Source organism: Bufo bufo, chromosome 2, assembly GCF_905171765.1.
Source record: "Bufo bufo chromosome 2, aBufBuf1.1, whole genome shotgun sequence".
NCBI classification, from domain to species: Eukaryota; Metazoa; Chordata; class Amphibia; order Anura; family Bufonidae; genus Bufo; species Bufo bufo.
Window position 1 is genome coordinate 330,694,764 of NC_053390.1, and position 18,574 is coordinate 330,713,337.

Genomic DNA, 18,574 nt, shown 5'->3' on the forward strand with positions numbered 1-18,574 from the left:
CATTGGGGGAAGCCCCAGCGACTAGGTCGCGCGGTGCCACAGCAGCCATTCTGTTCTAAAAACAAATGCCTGAAGAGGGGCACACTTATGTAAAAATTGTCCACATAAAGATGGTACCCCTTGCCAAATAAGGGTGACACCAAGTCCCAGACTGTCTTCCCACTGCTCCCCAGGTAGTCAGGGCAACCGACCGGCTCCAGGGTCTGATCTTTACCCTCATAGACTCGAAATTTGTGCGTATAGCCTGTGGCCCTTTCACAGAGCTTATACAAATTGACCCTATACCGGGCGCACTTGCTTGGGATGTATTGTTTGAAGCCAAGGCGCCCGGTAAAATGTATAAGGGACTCGTCTATGCAGATGTTTTGCTCAGGGGTATACAAATCTGCAAATTTGGTGTTAAAGTAGTCTATGAGGGGCCGAATTTTGTGGAGCCGGTCAAAAGCTGGGTGGCCTCTGGGACGAGAGGTGCTGTTGTCGCTAAAGTGCAGGAAACGCAGGATGGTCTCAAATCGTGTCCTGGACATGGCAGCAGAGAAAATGGGCATGTGATGAATTGGGTTCGTGGACCAATATGACCGCAATTCATGCATTTTTGTCAGGCCCATGTTGAGGAGAAGGCCCAGAAAAGTTTTAAATTCGGAAACTTGGACAGGTTTCCACCGGAAAGACTGGGCATAAAAGCTTCCCGGGTTGGTGGCTATAAATTGAGTGGCATACCGATTTGTTTCTGCCACGACTAAGTCCAAGAGCTCCGCAGTCAAGAACAGCTCAAAAAACCCCAGTGCTGATCCTATCTGTCTCAACCCGAACTCCAGACTGGGCGGTGAAAGGGGGAACTACTGGTGCGGCTGAAGTTGGGGGCTGCCAATCAGGGTTTGCCAGCACCTCAGGGACTCTACGGGCCTGTCTGTGCGGTCGCTGCGACGGGGGAACTAATGCACGTGCCACCGTACCAGCTTCAACTGCCCTTCTGGTGCTCGCCACTTCACCATGTTCTACGGAAGTGCTGGTACTAGGTCCAGGATGGGCTGCGCTGCTGGTGTATGCCTCACCACATAATCCAACAGCGCCCGCCCCACTCTGCTGCCCTGTGCAACCTGTGGTCTAGCAACATGGGGCCGGGTACGCATGGTGGTATCAGGGACCTCAACCTCATCGTCCGAACTTTGGGTCAGACTGCCACTGCTTTCTTCAGGTTCGTATTCTGACCCGCTGGATTCGTCAGATGAGGTTTCCTATTCCTCATCCGACTGGGTCAGAATCCTGTAGGCCTCTTCAGATGAATACCCCTTATTTGCCATTTGTCAACTAAATTTAGGGGGTATTCCCTGAGACTACCCAAGAAAAAAAGCAAACCTGTCTTACAAATGGGAGGCTAGCGAAGTACCGGAAGCCGCTGTGATTGCTAAAAAAATATCAAAACTGATTTTTTTTTATCGCCGCAGCGCTTGTAAAAAGTGATTGTGCAGTGATAAAAAAAATATATATATTTTTTGTCACTGCGGCGGGGTGGGCGTGGGTGAACGCACGTGTGGGCGACCGATCAGGCAAACACTGCGTTTTGGGTGGAGGGCGAACTAAGGTAACACTAATACTATTATAGATCTGACTGTGATCAGTTCTGATCACTTACAGATACTATAAAAGTACCAATGCTGATTAGCGTACGCTAATCAGCGAATCAGTGACTGCGGTGCGGTGGGCTGGGCCCTGACCGACGCTAACTACCTAACAAAGGGGCCTAAACTAACCTAAAACCTAACAGTCAATACTAGTGGAAAAAAAAGTGATCACTTTTTTCCCTTTCACTAGTGATTGACAGGGGGTTAATGGGGGTGATGGGGGGTGATCTGGGGCTAAGTGTAGTGTTTGGTGTGTACTCACAGTGATGTCTGCTCCTCTGCTGGGACCAACCGACGAAAAGGACCAGCAGAGGAGCACAGAAGCCATTTAACACCTTATATTTATAAATATAAGGTGTTAAATGGCTTCTGATTCGATTTTTTAAAAGTCACCAACCTGCCAGCGATGATCATTGGCTGGCAGGCTGGTGACGACCTTCTGATGCAACGATTCCCGGCCCGCACTGCGCATGTGCGGGCCGGCTCTGCCCGAAATCTCGCGTCTTGCGAGAGGACGCGCCGACGCGTCCAGGAGGAATAACAGGGCCGCCGCCAGGACGCAATCCTGCGTGCGGCGGTCCTGAGGAGGTTAACCCCTTCCATGCCGTGGTCCTTAGGGACCGCTGTATGGAGGGGCTAAGCATCGGGCTGCTGCTCTGCTGTGGCAGCGGCCCGATGCTTGAAGGGTAAATTGAGGGAGGGATCTCCCTTCCCATCGGGTCGCTGAGCGAAGGAGATGCAGAGCACGCAGCAACCCCCCTACACCCACCCCCCTTTCAGGATGGCAGAGTGGGAGCGGGAAGAGTGTTAGCTGTAATGTCCAGCTAACACTCTGCTTGAAACGGTCGACATCGGTGCTGGGACTGCTGTCTGGAAGGGGCTAACCATCGGGCCGCTGCTCTGCCCTGCCCTTTTTACATAAAACTGTATATCAGTCCTGCTCTATAACTTGTTGTCTGCAGATTACATTGCATTTTCATGGTGACTGATTCATTTTAATTATTAACTCTGCAGCAATGACCTGATTTGATTCCCCCTCTCCTGGTCCTGGCAGCTCTACTTTCTCGTGTCGGTGCCATGCTTGAAAGACTTGCCTAGCTAATGAATTGAGCCAGACCGCCAGCCCCTTTCAAGCACGTCACTGACACAGAGAACGAGAAAAAGCCCCCTGTCTGTGTTCTAACAGCATAAGCGGTCCTGCAGATTTCATAATTAAAGTACATTAGAAAGTTCAGTTCACTCTTATTTGAAAAACATCCAAGTTATATTTTAACCACTAATTCTTCATAGCTTCAAGATCTCTGTTTTTCGTCATTGAACTAGACAATGGATGAAAACCTTTCCTGCTGACATGTTGCTCACATAGCTGCATGGCCATTAAAGGGGTTATCTAGGAATTGATAATGATGCCCTATCCTCTGGCAACTCCGCTGGTGAGCACAGCGCTGTACATTGAACAGCAGCTGTGCTCGCTAGCGCAGCTCAGTCCCATTGACTTAAATCGGGATGAGCTGCAACTAGGCCATATGACCGATCTACGGTGATGTCACATGGCCTACGAAGAGGCTGAGGCGCTCAAGGAGCGTCGGCCTCTTCTAATAGATGATCGGCAGGGGTCCTGGATGTCGGGATCCCACGATCTGATATTGAAAACCTATTCAGAGAATAGGACATCAATATAAACTTCCGCGTAACCCCTTTAACAAAATAGACACAAATGTTCACTCATGATTCTTGCCCTTGTGTGAGCAGGACAAAGTCTATATAGATTTTTATTCTATGAAAGAATAAAGGTCTCCATTCAGTAACTGCAAGCAGAGATTTAACTGAAGAAGTAAAGGTATTTTCCGGGTCAGATTGGCGGGAGTCCGATTGCAGGAACCCTGCCAATCAGCTGTTTGAGGTGGCCGTGGTGCTCCTGTGAGCACTGCCGCCTCCTTGCAGCTTACCAAGCTGCCCCCAACAAACCTGCTGATCAGTGGAGGTGTTGTGAGTCGGCACCTGCCAATCTGATATTGATGATCTATCCTGAGGAAAAGCCATCAATACCAAAATCTTGGAAAACCCCTTTAATACAAAGGGTATATTTGAATATACTTTTTCTTATACAATTTATATATTTACTGAAACCGGAATACCTCTTTAGTTTAATGATCAGTGGTAATAATTACAGTATCTCACATATTTTATTATATCTTTTCATGGGACAACACTGAAGATATGACACTTTGATACAATGTAAAGTAGTCAGTGTACAGCTTGTATAACCGTGTAAATGTTGTGTGCCCTCAAAATAACTCACACAGCCATTAATGTCTAAACCACTGGCAACAAAAGTGAGTACATCCCTAAGTGAAAATGGCCAAATTGTGCCCAATTAGCCATTTTCCCTCCCAGTGTCATGTGACTCGTTAGTGTTACAAGGTCTCAGGTGTGAATGGGGAGCAGATATGTTAAGTGTTTTATCGCTCTCATACTGGTCACTGGAAGTTCAACATGGCACCTGATGGCAAAGAACTCTCTGAGGATATGAAAAAAAGAATTGTACATAAAGATGACTTAGGTCTGTGATGGCTAACTTCTGGCACTCCAGCTGTGGTAAAACTACAACTCCCAAGGTGCACACTTGCTTGGCCGTTCACAGCACTCCATAGAAATGAATGGATCATGCTGGGAGTCGTAGTTTCACCACAGCTTGAGTGCCGGAGGTTAGCCATCACTGGCATAGGCTATAAGAAGATTGCCAGCACCCTGAAACTGAGCTGCAGCATGGTGGCCAAGACCAAAAAGCAGTTTAACAAGACAGGTTCCACTCAGAACAGGCCTCGCCATGGTTGACCAAAGAAGTTAAGTGCACTTGCTCAGCGTCATATCCAGAGGTTGTGTTTTCAAAGTAGGTGCTCAGAACAATACGCCGCACACTGCATCAAATTGGACTGCATGGCTGTCGTCCCAGAAGGAAGCCTCTTCTAAAGATGATGCACAAGAAAGCCTGCAAACTGTTTGCTGAAGACAAGCAGACTAAGGACATGGATTACTAGAACCATGTCCTGTGGTCTGATAAGACCAAGAGAAACTTATTTGGCTCAGATGGTGTCAAGCAAGTGTGCCAGCAACCAGGTGAGGAGTATAAAGACAAGAGTGTCTTACCTACAGTCAAGCATGGTGGTGGGAGTGTCATGGTTTGGGGCTGCATGAGTGCTGCCGGCTGTGGGGAGCAACAGTTCATTGAGGGAACCATGAATACCAACATGTACTGTGACATACTGAAGCAGAGCATGATCCCCTCCCTTCGGAAACTGGGCCGCAGGGCAGTATTCCAACATGATAAGGACGCCAAACACCTCCAAGACGACCACGGTCTTGCTAAAGAAACTAAGGGTAAAGGAGCTGAACTGGCCAAGGATGTCTCCAGACCTAAACCCTACTGAGCATCTGTGCGGTATCCTCAAACGGAAGGTGGAGGAGCACAAGGTCTAACATCCACCAGCTCTGTGATGTCGTCATGGAGGAGTAGAAGAGGCTTCCAGTGGCAACATGTGAAGCTCTAGTGAACTCCATGCCCAAGACAGTTAAGGCAGTGCTGGAAAATAATGGTGGCCACACAAAATATTGTCACTTTGGGCACAATTTGGCCATTTTCACTTAGGAGTGTACTCACTTTTGTTGCCAGAGGTTTAGACATTAATGGCTGTGTGTTGAGTTATTTTGACGGCACACAAGATTTACACTGTTATACAAGCTGTACACTGACTACTTTACATTATATCAAAGTGTCATATTTTCGGTGTTGTCCCATAAAAGATCTATTAAAATATTTGCAAAAATGAGAGGAGTGTACTCACCTTTGTGAGACACTGTATAAAAAAACATATACAGAGGGCTCTAGACTAACTCTTTGACTCTTAGCCCTCAGTTACTAGATGTGATTTAGATAGAATTACAGCCATGGCCATAAAATGTAATATCTGTTATCTAAGTAAGAGTACAGGAGTACAGTATTGCATATGAAATACAGGCTAATTATTCTAAAAGCATTAATCAATTTGGTAAGAACCCTTCAGCTGTAATACCATCTCATTACAGTGGTCACAGTCGAGCTCATGAGAACAGTATATAGTTGTTAAAAAAAGAAAAAAGTATATTTTAAAAAAAGTATCTTCGTCTCATTGGTTATTTCCAAAAAAAAACATTTAGAAGTGCTTGGAACTGAAAGGGATGGTAAATACATTTTTTAGACTGAAAGCTGAAGTGGATTGATTAGGAACAATTTTGTTCTGTTTTATACAATAAAGAGAGATGAACTATACCGTGCCCTGAGCCAATTTGCAGAGCAACCTCTCCTCGCTAATTGCTGCTAGACAAATGTAGAAGCACACTCTTATGTAAGTAGAGAAATCCATTTACCAAACCATGACATTTAACTAGAGAACACAAAAGGTGGATTTTTTCCATTACTCTTCGTATTAGCCCAGCTACATTCCACCTGTGACCCTAGTTTTATAAGTACCATGCTTTTCTATACAATTCCATATTTATATTTACTAGGAAAAGTGCTCGGATTGTAAAACATTAAGAAAACCCACTTAGTACCATAACCAAACTCATTAGTTCCCAATAATGGTCCAAAATGTAGAAGCCATATTAAATTTAGTACAACATTCCAGTCAATCTTCCGCAAGAGGCAACTATTGTACTTTTGAACCAATGCTTATGAAGATGATGCTTACAAGGACATTTCACATATCTCTGGGCTCCCCATTACAGAACTTTACAGACGTGTATGCGCCCTTGCACTAACTCTGATGTCGTATAAAGGCATACAGAGCTGTTTTTTTCTGTTGGATTTTTTTATGGACAAAATAACGTGGTCATAAAAGGCAGGCAGTCGACCACATGTACCACAGAAACATTCTACACGGGGGAGCCAAATGTGTGGATGTAATCGGCTATATAAAGCAAACATTTATAAAGAAAAAATGGTGCACTACAATGGAAAATGCAATTGACAATATATGGCTAAACCCCCACACTGATATTAAAATGAGACTTTTGCCAATATATTCTTATATCAAGAACATACCGAAGCTCGCGCACCCCGTCAAGGTCTCTCAAAGTGGCACGGGACCTAACGCTAACCTACCTGTGCCATATGAGCAATTACGGATAGGGGCATAGATTCCGACACACAGCCAACAACTCCGAGTTGCCTCCAGTGTGAAATCACACATACAATGGGAGGAGGCTGTGAGTCCCACCGATCACCGGCTCATGTGCACCTGAATGTTACCATTAAATCAAAATCCAGGCACATTCAAAACTGGAGTTGCCACACCTCCAGGTACACATAAGACAAAATAACGTGGTAATAAAAGGCAGAAAGATACTCAAAACCCCATATGCTGTTGGGCATATATTTGGATTTGGTTCCCCCATGTAGGATGTTTCTGTGGTACATGTGGTCCGCTGCCAGCATCCGCCATTGTATGCATTATTGCTGGGGATTTCTGTTCGGATCACATGTGCAGTATTTGCTCCCCCGATTATATATGCGCAACAGCATATGGGGTTTTGAGCATCTTTCTACCTTTTATGACATTATTATGTTATTTTGTCTGTACATGCATGCCTAGAGGTTGGATTTTTTTATGGAAAGAAAATATTGCTCCATCAGATGGTATATCATGAAGCCTCTGGGAAGCACTTTTACTAATGTGAGTGCACACAAAATGGGACAAAATATGGCAAAATACTGGCACATGTAGCTTTGAAAAAATAGCCAGTGCGCCTAGTTTGCCAATGAGGTGTGGCTTGTCACAAGGGGTTGGAAAGAGGTGTGACTTAAAGTGCAACATTTTGCGCCAAACTTGCAGTGCAATTCTGGTGTAAATTTCTAACTCAAAGTAAGCCCACCAATAGCTGGTAAGAAGTTAACAAAAGTGTCTAGCCCTGAACATTTTATCATCCAGCCTGAGTCCCTGTGATAAATCTGGCGCATTTTTAGAGTAAACCTACTTCAATTTATAGGTGGTATAAACTTAGACTAGCTTTTTTGGCGTATAAATCTGGTGCAGGACTTACGATACTCCAAATTTACAAAGGTCCATGCGCCAGAATAGTAAATTAGTCTAACATTAAGATAGTGATTAAGTACGACACTATTAGTATATCTGTACTAAGGTGGCCCTGCCATCATTTACGCAATGACAACTCTACGGCAGCTATGAGCTTGTGATTTCAGTTAGGGCCTATTCACACGACCGTATGAACGGATCCGTACCTGTTCTGCAATTTTGAGGAAGGTCTGCGGATCCATTCATTTCTAACTGCCCTCAAAAGATGCGGACAGCACACTGTGTGCTGTCCGCATCAGTTATTCCGTACCGCGGCTACGCAAAAATAAACCTCTATGTCCAATATTTGTCCGCAGAAAACGTTCCGTGTACCCACACAAGTCTATGGGTCCGCAAAAATGCTGATTACTATGGAAATATTTCCATATGTAATCTGCATTTATGCGGATCGATATCCGCAATTTTATTTACCCAGCCCCAAATAAAAATTGATACTTTATCAGACAGGTCTGTCTAGACAAAATCAGACAGAGAAAATCCATTTTGTCAGATGGCAGACATGGCTTTCTCTGTAGAGCGTATGATTGTGCTCATCCAGGAAAGAGTGGAACTTTTGGACACTCCTTCCGAATTGTACCACGACCGTGTCCGTAAGGATAGGTCGTGGTACGAATTGGCAGAAATACTGATGCCAGACGAGTGGGCAAAGGGAGATGCCAAAGTCCATAAAAGAATTGGTAAGTAAACTTAAAACTTTAATATTTCTAGATTTATTTTTTACATTAAAATAGGGTTTATGATGAACAGAGACACTTGCGCTGCCATTAGGTATATCTCTGAGGCTGATGTTATCACCTTGTTTGCTGCTGCCTAGTATTGGGGTGAGTGTCCAACCTGCTCTCACCGATAATGGATGGCTGATAGCTATATATATATGTATAGGGCAGCGCGCTAGGTGAGAGTTAGAGCAAGAAGCGTCTCATCAGATCTATACAGCGCTTCCTGGAACAGCGGCTATTCATCAGATAACAGGTAGAGATCTCATAATTAGTGTCCTGTGTATATACATGTAATAATCCTCACCCTCCCATACCCTCTCTGTATGCCAGCGCCGGTATTATATACATATATATATATATATATATATATAAAATAGGGTTTAGGTTGTCTAGCATGTGCAGCATCCTCAGAGAAGTTTGCAAACTTCTCTGAGCATCCTGCTCTTATTTTCTAAGTGCACGAGCATGATGTCAGTTTTATCTAGTCTACATGTATGTAGGTTATAGCATGTACAGCAAACTTCTCTGAGCATGCTGCACATGCTAAATACTACATTAAAATAAAATTCACACAAAAATGTACAAAATTAAATAATTGGTTTTTAGTTATTTTTTTCACAGTAAAAAATCTTAAGACAAGATGGCATTCCTGCCGGGATCAGTTTAGAAGACAAGAAACTGCCCGGAAAGGGCGAAGTGGGGATAGTGGTGGGAAAAAAAGAAAAAACCTTATCTCTACACTCAAGTTTCTAAAACCAATATTTGAATTTAGACCGTAAGTTTTTTTGCAGGAAGATGAACCTGCAGAAAGCCAGTCAGCAGAGAGTATGTTGGTCATGCCCCCACAGGAGTCCTCCTCTCCGGCACCAACTTCTCCTATGCCTGCTACTCCACTGGCCTGTTTCGGGATCAAATACTGGAGACCTGGTAGACAGTCAGGTTCGAGTATTTATCCCGAAACAGGCCTGAGTGTCAGGAGGACTCGATAATGTTGGGAATGGGGCCTTTTTTACAAAGGGTCCCAAGATCTCGCCAACATATGTGTGTGGATTCAGTCACAGCGGTATTGGAGCTTTTTGCAGGCCCTCAAATGCCTATGCATTATGCTTATAATTTTCTTAATGATGCCAGGAAACAACTGCATTTACCAGCTGCTTCAGCCTATGTATCAGGGTAAAAGGGCTACACAGGTCTTCCCTGATGCCTCTACCTCTTCAACAGAACCATATTCCTTCTCCCGTGACCTTTATGAATTATAATTTTTTTATGTTAAATAAATATATATATATTTTTAAATAAATAAAATAGTATCTATTTCTTTATTAAAATTTGTATTTTAAAAAAGCATACTAACGTGTTACAAACGCTAGTGCAGGGGTATGCAAGCTCTGGCACTGCATCTGTGGTGATACTAAGACTCCCAGCATACTCCATTAATTTCTATGTTGGTCTGTAAACAGCAAACAAGTTTCCATTTTGGGAGTTTTAATTTAACCACAGCTGTAGTGCCAGAGGTTAGCCATCACAGCTTTAGTACATACCTTACACACTGCAGTTGGGGTCAGGCATTGACTTCCTTGATAGACACCTATGGGGCATTAGGCCCCTTTCACACCGGCGAGAATTCCCTGCGGGTGATATGAGTGAGGTGAACGCATTGCACCTGCACTGAATCCTGACCCATTCACTTTAAATGGGGCTGTGCAGATGAGCGTTGATTTTCACGCATCACTTGTGCTTAGCGTGAAATTCGCAGCATGTTCTATAATCTGCGTTTTTCATGCAACCCAGGCCCCATAGAAATTATTTGGAGATGTGGACGCGCATGCACAGTGCTATCCCATTCACTTTTATTGGCACAGCCGGGAGCTCTGCCTGGTGGTGGCCGGACCCCTGGAAACACAGGGATCACCAGCCACAAATGTCCCCATTCCGTTCTCCTTGTTGCTGCGCTATCAATGGAATAGCATAAAGTATGTTTCTGTATTCTAATTATGAGTTATTAGTCAGTTTTTTCCAAAATTATTAAATGAAAAATGTAATTTTTAATTTTTTTTTTAAACTAAGCTCGCAAGCCCACATCAAGGGTCCTCATTCTCTTGCAAGTCCCTAATCTAATCTAACAATATGAGAACTAACAAACTAAAAATTTATCTACGAGTACCACGAATGCTGTTCAGCTGCCATGATAAGGCCCCCTCTCTACTAATGAAGTAATCAGCAAAGAATTCTCGAACTGCTTGTCCAGCAGATCCAGGTCTTCCATGTTGATTATGGTCTAATCCAACAGATGCGATTGTCGTAAAAGGGGCCACTTCAGGTTCGGAGGGTGCATCATGAATCGTGGTGAAGTTGTGCAAAATCACACATGCCTGTATCACCAGGGTAGCATTTTGCGGACTCTTTTGCAAGGATGACATGAACACACTCCATTTATTGGACAGTATTCCAAAAGCACATTCAACATATCGACGTGCACGAGACCGACGATAATTGAATACGCGCTTTCTGTCATCCAAATCGCGTCTAGGAAAAGCTTGCATTACATGTAGAGATAATGCAAACCCTTCGTCTGCCACGATTACAAATGGAGCGGCTGAAGCAGAAGATCCGGTTAGTCGTCTGGGCTCTGGCAAGGCAAGTTGTTCGGCGCAAAGCCGTTCACCCATTCTAGAAGAACAGAAGATGCGGGCGTCTGCTGTGCTTTCATAGGCCCCAATATCAACAATAATAAATCTATAATTACTGTCAACTAAGGCCAACAGCACTACAGAAAAATGTTGCTTGAAATTAAAATATTGGGACCCTGAGTGAGGCGGTTTCTTAACACGTATGTGTTTGCCCCTATGCAGTTTGGAAACTGCGCAGATTGATAAAACCCATCAGATATTCTAAGCCAATCTTCTGCCTTGGGTTGGGGCATCACCGCATCTTCGAGTCGCTGCCAGATAAGTTGACATGTGTGACAGACAATCCCAGATATAGTTGAGATTCCCAGCAGATACTCATAATGCAAGGAGGCAAAAGAGTTCCCAGTTGCAAGGAACCTGTGAAGAGAAAAAATACATTTATAACTTCCAAATTTTTTTAATCAAAAATATTTTAGTTATAATTAAGGATAGACTAATAAACTTACCTCAACGTGACTAGAAGTCTTTCTTCAGGTGAAATGCTGCGCCTCATGTTTGTGTCCTGGAAGGTAAGTCCAGAACGGAGAGACGCGAGCAACATATCAAAAGTAGCTACTGACATACGCCAATAACTAGGGGTGCACCGAAATGAAAATTCTGGTTCGAAACCGAAACCGAAAATTCAGGATGCCCTTGACCGAAAACCGAAACTGCCTTTTTGCCCAAATACTTTTAAAATACTTTTTTTTTTTAATGATTTTATTAATAATTATTTTTCATGAATGAAATTCATCTGTGGGTGGCGCTGTTATGGAGGGGGGGATATGTGCACTGTTATGGGCATAACAGTGCACAGATCCCTTTCCCCATAACAGTGCACAGATCCCTTTCCCCATAACAGTGCACAGATCCCCCCTCCCCATAGCAGTGCCATAGACCGATCCCCCTACCCATAACAGCCCCGGCCCTGCTGCTCACAGCAGACTAATCACTCACTGCATCTTTATTTTACCTTACAATCGTGACGCTCCAGTAACAACTCTGCAGGCAGAGCGGAGGGCGGCGTAACGTCACTTACTCACGTGACGCACCTGCTCCGCCCACTTTATGAATGAAGGAGGCGGAGCAGGCGCGTCACGTGAGTAAGTGACGTTACGCCGCCCTCCGCTCTGCCTGCAGAGTTGTTACTGGAGCGTCACGATTGTAAGGTAAAATAAAGATGCAGTGACTTAAAGTAAACCGCCCGCCCGGCGCGGGTGACAAATCCCACAAATCCCAAACCCCATATTTTCTGCCGATATGTACCAATATCGGCAGAAATGGATTAGGCCCATTTTCGGCCGATATTTTCGGCCGCCGGAATTTCGGTGCACCCCTACCAATAACCCTGAAATTTATCAGGGTGCTGCCGCAAGTCGAAGTACAAGGTGTGAAAGTGGCCCTTCTGTAGGCGCTGGGAGACAATGGAATGAAACCACCGCCTCCTCTTCGGTTCTTCAGACAGCGTAGCTGGCTGCCGTCCAAATCTCAGAGAAACTAGCCAGTACAGAAGAACCTCTCGTTCATTAGCCATGATACACAAGAAATATAGCCCAAAACCGATGCCGACCCAGCACGTTTCACACTAAGCTCTCTGTGCAATCAAAGCCAGACAAAATGGCGCTAATGCAATCTTATTTTATATACATCACATTTTTTTTATTCAACACAAATCTTTATATAAAATGTAAAATACACCTTCCTTTTTTATTACGGAAGAACGGATCCGCAAAGCTTTACGGTCGTGTGAATGGGCCCTTAGGCACATGGACTGTGCCAATTCATGAATTAAGCACATACCCTGGTGATGCAGGAGACATCAAAGACTGGCATAAAATGCTGGTCTTTGATAAATCCCGCCTTAGTTCCTCTAGGTCCAGGAATAAAGCCTCCAAAGAAATAAGGTGTAATGAAAGTTTTGGGGCTGTTCAGTTTTTTTGACCTGCTTCATACCGCTGTCCAACAGCTGGGAGACATTGGCAGGATTCTTACAACGTACACCGACGAGCAGTCCCACTGTATTATAACATGTAACTGAAGCAATACTCTTAATAACAATACATGAGGGAACTGCTATTTTATATATTCTGAAAGTAGCTCGAAACCATATCTTCACTTATTGGCATCCCTGATGATTTTTAAACAATGCATTATAATATTCCTGCCTCTTCACAATATTATCTCCAGCAGGGACGGTATAATTTAGCCATATTATGTTCTGTCACTTCCACATTAGCAGGAAGTGAGGACCTGCTGAGTAATAACCTTCTAACGAAATGCAGCCACCAGCAATAATTATATTCGGAACTTTATTAACAGCTAGGTCTTCAAACCTGAAGCATCGCCGCTTATTTGTCTTTTAGAAAACCAATACAAAATCAATTATACAACTTACCAGTATAAATATCATTTGAACAAAAAGCCAAACTCTGGAGAAGAGATGCGTTTGGTTCATATTAAAATTGAGTATTACTGTATAGTTTTAGTGCTTCAGTGACCAGGAAACAGGATTTTTAGGGAGTTTTCCCAAAACCTTTTCCACAACAAATTGTACTTTTAATGGTTCCATTGAAAGGGTTTGTCTGGGTTCAGCTAGGACCCCGACATATCCCCTTCTTCCCCCAACTCAGCCCCTCTGACATAAGCATCGGCTCATTTCATGCTCCGATGCTCCCCCTTGCCCTGCGCTGTTTATATTTTTAACACTGCTAGATGGGGGCTTCCGCCTAGCAGTGTTCCCAGTGCCATCACTGACACTGATGGGCGGGCTTTAGCGCTGCCCTAGTGCCGGTGACGTCACCGGGTTCACTGCTAGGCAGAAGCCTCTGCCTAGCAGTCCCCATGGAGAGCCCTGTACGTCACTGGATCTCCAGAAAAAGCCCTTGCCCTGCGCAATTCAGTGCAGGGCAAGGGAGAGCATGATATGCTCCGATGCTCATCTCAGAGGGGCTGAGTAGGGGAAGAAGGGGATATGTAATAATAATGTAATTAATGTTCCATATAATGTACTATGGTACTTTAAATGGCAGCTGTTTGTACCTACACTGTGTGCACAATTATAAGGAAAGGTCAATTTTTAGGATTAATTTTATTATTAAACTACAGTGCTGTCGGTCAATCCAAAATTTGCAAACATTTCGAAAATTCTGTATTCACATTCTCATTAAGGGGTATTGTGTGCAGACGGCTGCAACAACAAAATGAGAAAAGTGAAAGGGTCTGACTACTATCTGAATGCACTGTAAGTAGTGTATAGCTAGTATTGGATTACATTATGTATATGATATACTTATGTACTGTCTATTGGATTTTGTGGTTCATGTGATTCCATGCATTATACTGTATTTTCTCTATGTATAGATGTTTTAGAGAAAGGGTGCTGTCTCTATTATCCTTCAGCCCCCTGTGAATGTAGGGTGTCAATGCCTTTACATGGCAGTCAGGAAGCTAGTGAAGGCCCCCCAGGTTTGCCAGAGGCAAGGCCTAATAGACTGCCTGTCAGTTTTCTACTGACGGAATAATACTCTGTACCACATAAGAAATAGTGTATTATCAATGTGAACAAATGATAACATGGCAAAGGCCACTTGTGGGATTAATAAGTGGTAAAAAGAAGAATTAGTTTTATAAAAAAAAATCTTACCTGAAAAAAGTTTTTAAATGGATTTTTTTTTTATAAAAACCCTCTACATCACCACATCTTTAATGACTAGAACTACACAATGATAACATAATTGATCCCACACAGTGAATGCCTTAAAAAAAACACTGAAAAGGCCAGAAATGCTCTCATAATTACCCCAAAATGGTACCAATGAAAACTTCCAAGTTGTCCAGCAAAAATCAAGCCCTCACATAGCTTTGTGCAAAGAAAAATACAAAAAGGTATGGCTCTTGGATTGTGGTAATGCAAACATTTATTTTTATTCAAAAACAGGGTTTTATTTAAGACCCCCAACCAAATCAGACCCTCATTCCTCATCAGACCTAAGATCAGATCTCAGATCAGACATAAACCTGCTCCAAACAACACTGCCACTCACCGATCCAGTGTGCTCTTCCTGAACTCACTGCTCTCTGGTCTTCTGCCGGCGCCGTGCTGCACCGTGACCTGACACTGGACTGCATCAGGTCGTAGTCCACGCTTACCTTCACTATGTCCTGGCGCTGTATGCAGTCAGGACACACCACAGCACTGGCAAAGGACCTTGGAGCTGTGAGTACAACCAGAACCAGGAGTACTATATTCACTGCTCCCTGGCCCTATTGTGGAATTATTCACTTCATAAAGATGCACAGCCATTATTCCCTCACTTTTGGGGGAAAAACTACGGTGTCTTATGGAGCGAAAAATACAGTGTATATACAGTGCCTTGCAAATGTATTCACTCCCCTTGACTTTTTTCATATTTTGGTGCCTCACAACCTGGAATTAACATGGATTGTTTGAGGTTAATTTACAGATCATTCCCACAACTTTGAAGATGTTATTTTTTTTTTTATTGTGAAGCAAACAACAAATAAGACAAAATAACAGAAAAAGTCAATGTGCATAACTATTCACCCCCCTAAAGTCAATACTTTGTAGAGCCACCTTTTGCGGCAATCACAGCTCCAAGTCACTTTGGATAAGTCTCTATGAGCTTGCCACATCTTACCACTGGGATTTTTGCCCATTCCTCCTTGCAAAACTGCTCCAGCTCCTTCAGGTTGGTTGGTTGGTTTGTGCTTGTGAACAGCAATCTTTACGTCTGACCACAGATTTTCTATTGGATTGAAATCTGTGCTTTGACTAGTCCATTCCAACAGATTTACATGTTTCCCCTTAAACCACTCAAGTGTTGTATTAGCAGTGTGTTTGGGGTCATTGTCCTGCAGGAAGGTGAACCTCCGTCCTAGCCTCAAATCACTCACAGAGTGGTACAGGTTTTGCTCAAGAATATCCCTGTATTTAGCACCATCCATCTTTCCCTCAACTCTGACCAGTTTCCCAGTCCCATCCCCACAGCATGATGCTGCCACCACCATGTTTCACTGTGGGGATGGTGTTCTTTGGGTGATGTGATGTGTTGGGTTTGCACCAGACATAGGGTTTTCTTTGATGGCCGAAAAGTTCAATTTTAGTCTCATCAGACCAGAGCACCTTCCTCCATACATTTTGGGAGTCTCCCACATGCCTTTTTGCAAGCTCACAACGTGCCTTTTTGTTTTTTGCTGAAAGTAATGGCTTTCTTCTGGCCACTCTGCCATAAAGCCCAACTCTATGGAGCATACGGCTCGTGGTCGTCCTATGTACAGATACTCCAGTCTCTGCACTTCCTCCAGGGTTACCTTAGGTCTCTGTGCTGCCTCTCTGATTAGTGCCCTCCTTGCCCGGTCTGTGAGTATTGGTGGGTGGCCGTCTCTTGGCAGGTTTGCTGTTGTGCCATGTTCCTTCCATTTGGTTATGATAGATTTGATGGTGCTCCTGGGGATCATCAAAGATTTGGATATTTTTTTTTTATATCCTAACCCTGACTTGTACTTCTCAACAACATTGTCCCTTACTTGTTTAGAGAGTTCCTTGGTCTACATGGCAGTGTTTGGTTAGTGATGCCTCTTGTTTAGGTGCTGCAGCCTCTGGGGCCTTTCAAAAAAGGTGTGTATATGTAATAACTGATCATGTGACACTTAGATTGCACACAGGTGGACATAATTTCTCTAATTATGTGACTTCTGAAGGTAATTGGTTGCACCAGAGTTTTTTATGGGCTTCCCAACAAAGGGGGTGAATACATACGCACATGCCAATTTTCTGTTTTCTATTTCTAAACAATAGTTTTATTTATATATTTTTCTTTTGTGTTCTGATCCATCACATAAAATTCAGATTAACAAAACATTGAATTTAAGGCTGTAATGTAACAAAATACGAAAAAAGTCAAGGGGTGAATACTTTTGCAAGGCACTGTATGTGGTGTTTCTGTAATCATACTGACCCAGAAAATAAAAATATCCCACACAATTAATGCAATAAAAATAAGTTATAAAATGGTAGAATAGTTTTTTGCTTATTTGCCACCCAAAAAGGGAAAAAAAGCAATCAATCAATCTTATGTACCCCAAAATGGTAAAATGAAAACTACAAGTCGTTGTGCAAAAATCAAGCTCTATGGGTGTTGTGATGCAAAAACATTTTCTTTAAGGGGTTTTAATGTGCAAAAGTATTTAAACATAAACTATATATAGCTGATACCACTGTAATTATAGGGGTTATCCAATCCTATAAAATGTCCCCCCCATGTGCCGGGCCCCTCACAGTCAATATACTTACCCCGCTCCCCTCCTGGTCCCCGTACCGTCGCTGCTGCTTTTCCCCGTGCACTGATGAAAACATCGGGTGTCGAAGGAGGGGGGTTAGCCAATGGCAGGCGGGGACAAGCCTCCCTAGCGTCACCGCGATGCTAGGAAGGCTTGTCCCCGTCACCGCCTGCCATGTTTTCATCTGCGCACGGGGAGAAGCAGCAGCGGCGGCGCAAAGAGCGGGGAGCCAGGTAAGTATATTCAGGGGGGCCTGGCATATAGGGGGACAACCCCTTTAACTGTACTGACCAAGAGAATAACATGTTATTTATGCTGCAAAACGAACATCACAAATTGTAAAATGCAAAAGTGCTATTACTGTTAATCAATGAGCTATGTGTATCCCAAAAATAGTGCCGTAAAAAACTGCAACTTGTCCTACAAAAAAAGAAGCCCTACATTAACAGAAAAATAATAATAGCTCTTGGAATGTCAATGAAAAAAAGCAAAAAAATTAAAATTAATAAATAATAAGTAAGGTCCAAAACAGGCCAGTTATTAAGAGGTTGAAGAGTCCGACAGATACAAACTTGAGAACGTAATATAAAAATACTTTAATCAGTCAAACATGAAGACTCAAAAACGGCACAACATAAACGTAAGCATTCTAAATCTAGCAAACCATAGGAATTTGAACAATATATAATACATACATGAATAAAAAATAAGCGGAGCACAAACCAGATTTAGCCTGGGCATATTACAAGCGGATGACATTTTCTATTAGCTTAATGTGTATTGTTCTTTCATATCCATTGTTCTTTTAAATGATTGAGAACATTCCATATGTCAAACCCGTTAGGCTTCTTGATTTCAAAAGAGACAAGATCGCTGTGTACTTTTCAAGTAGGTAATTAGCCATAGCCCATGGGACAACTCTACATGTACGGTCATTAAAACAAGCACTAAGGGTCCATGCACACAAAAATATTTTTTTGTCCGCACCCAATTTTTGGCGGGTCAAATGTGGACCCATTTACTTTAATAGGGCTGCAAAAGAAGTGGACAGCACATTGTGTCCGCATTCGTTTGCACGTTCCGTGTCACCCGCAAAAATATAGAACATGTCCTATTTTTGTCCTTAA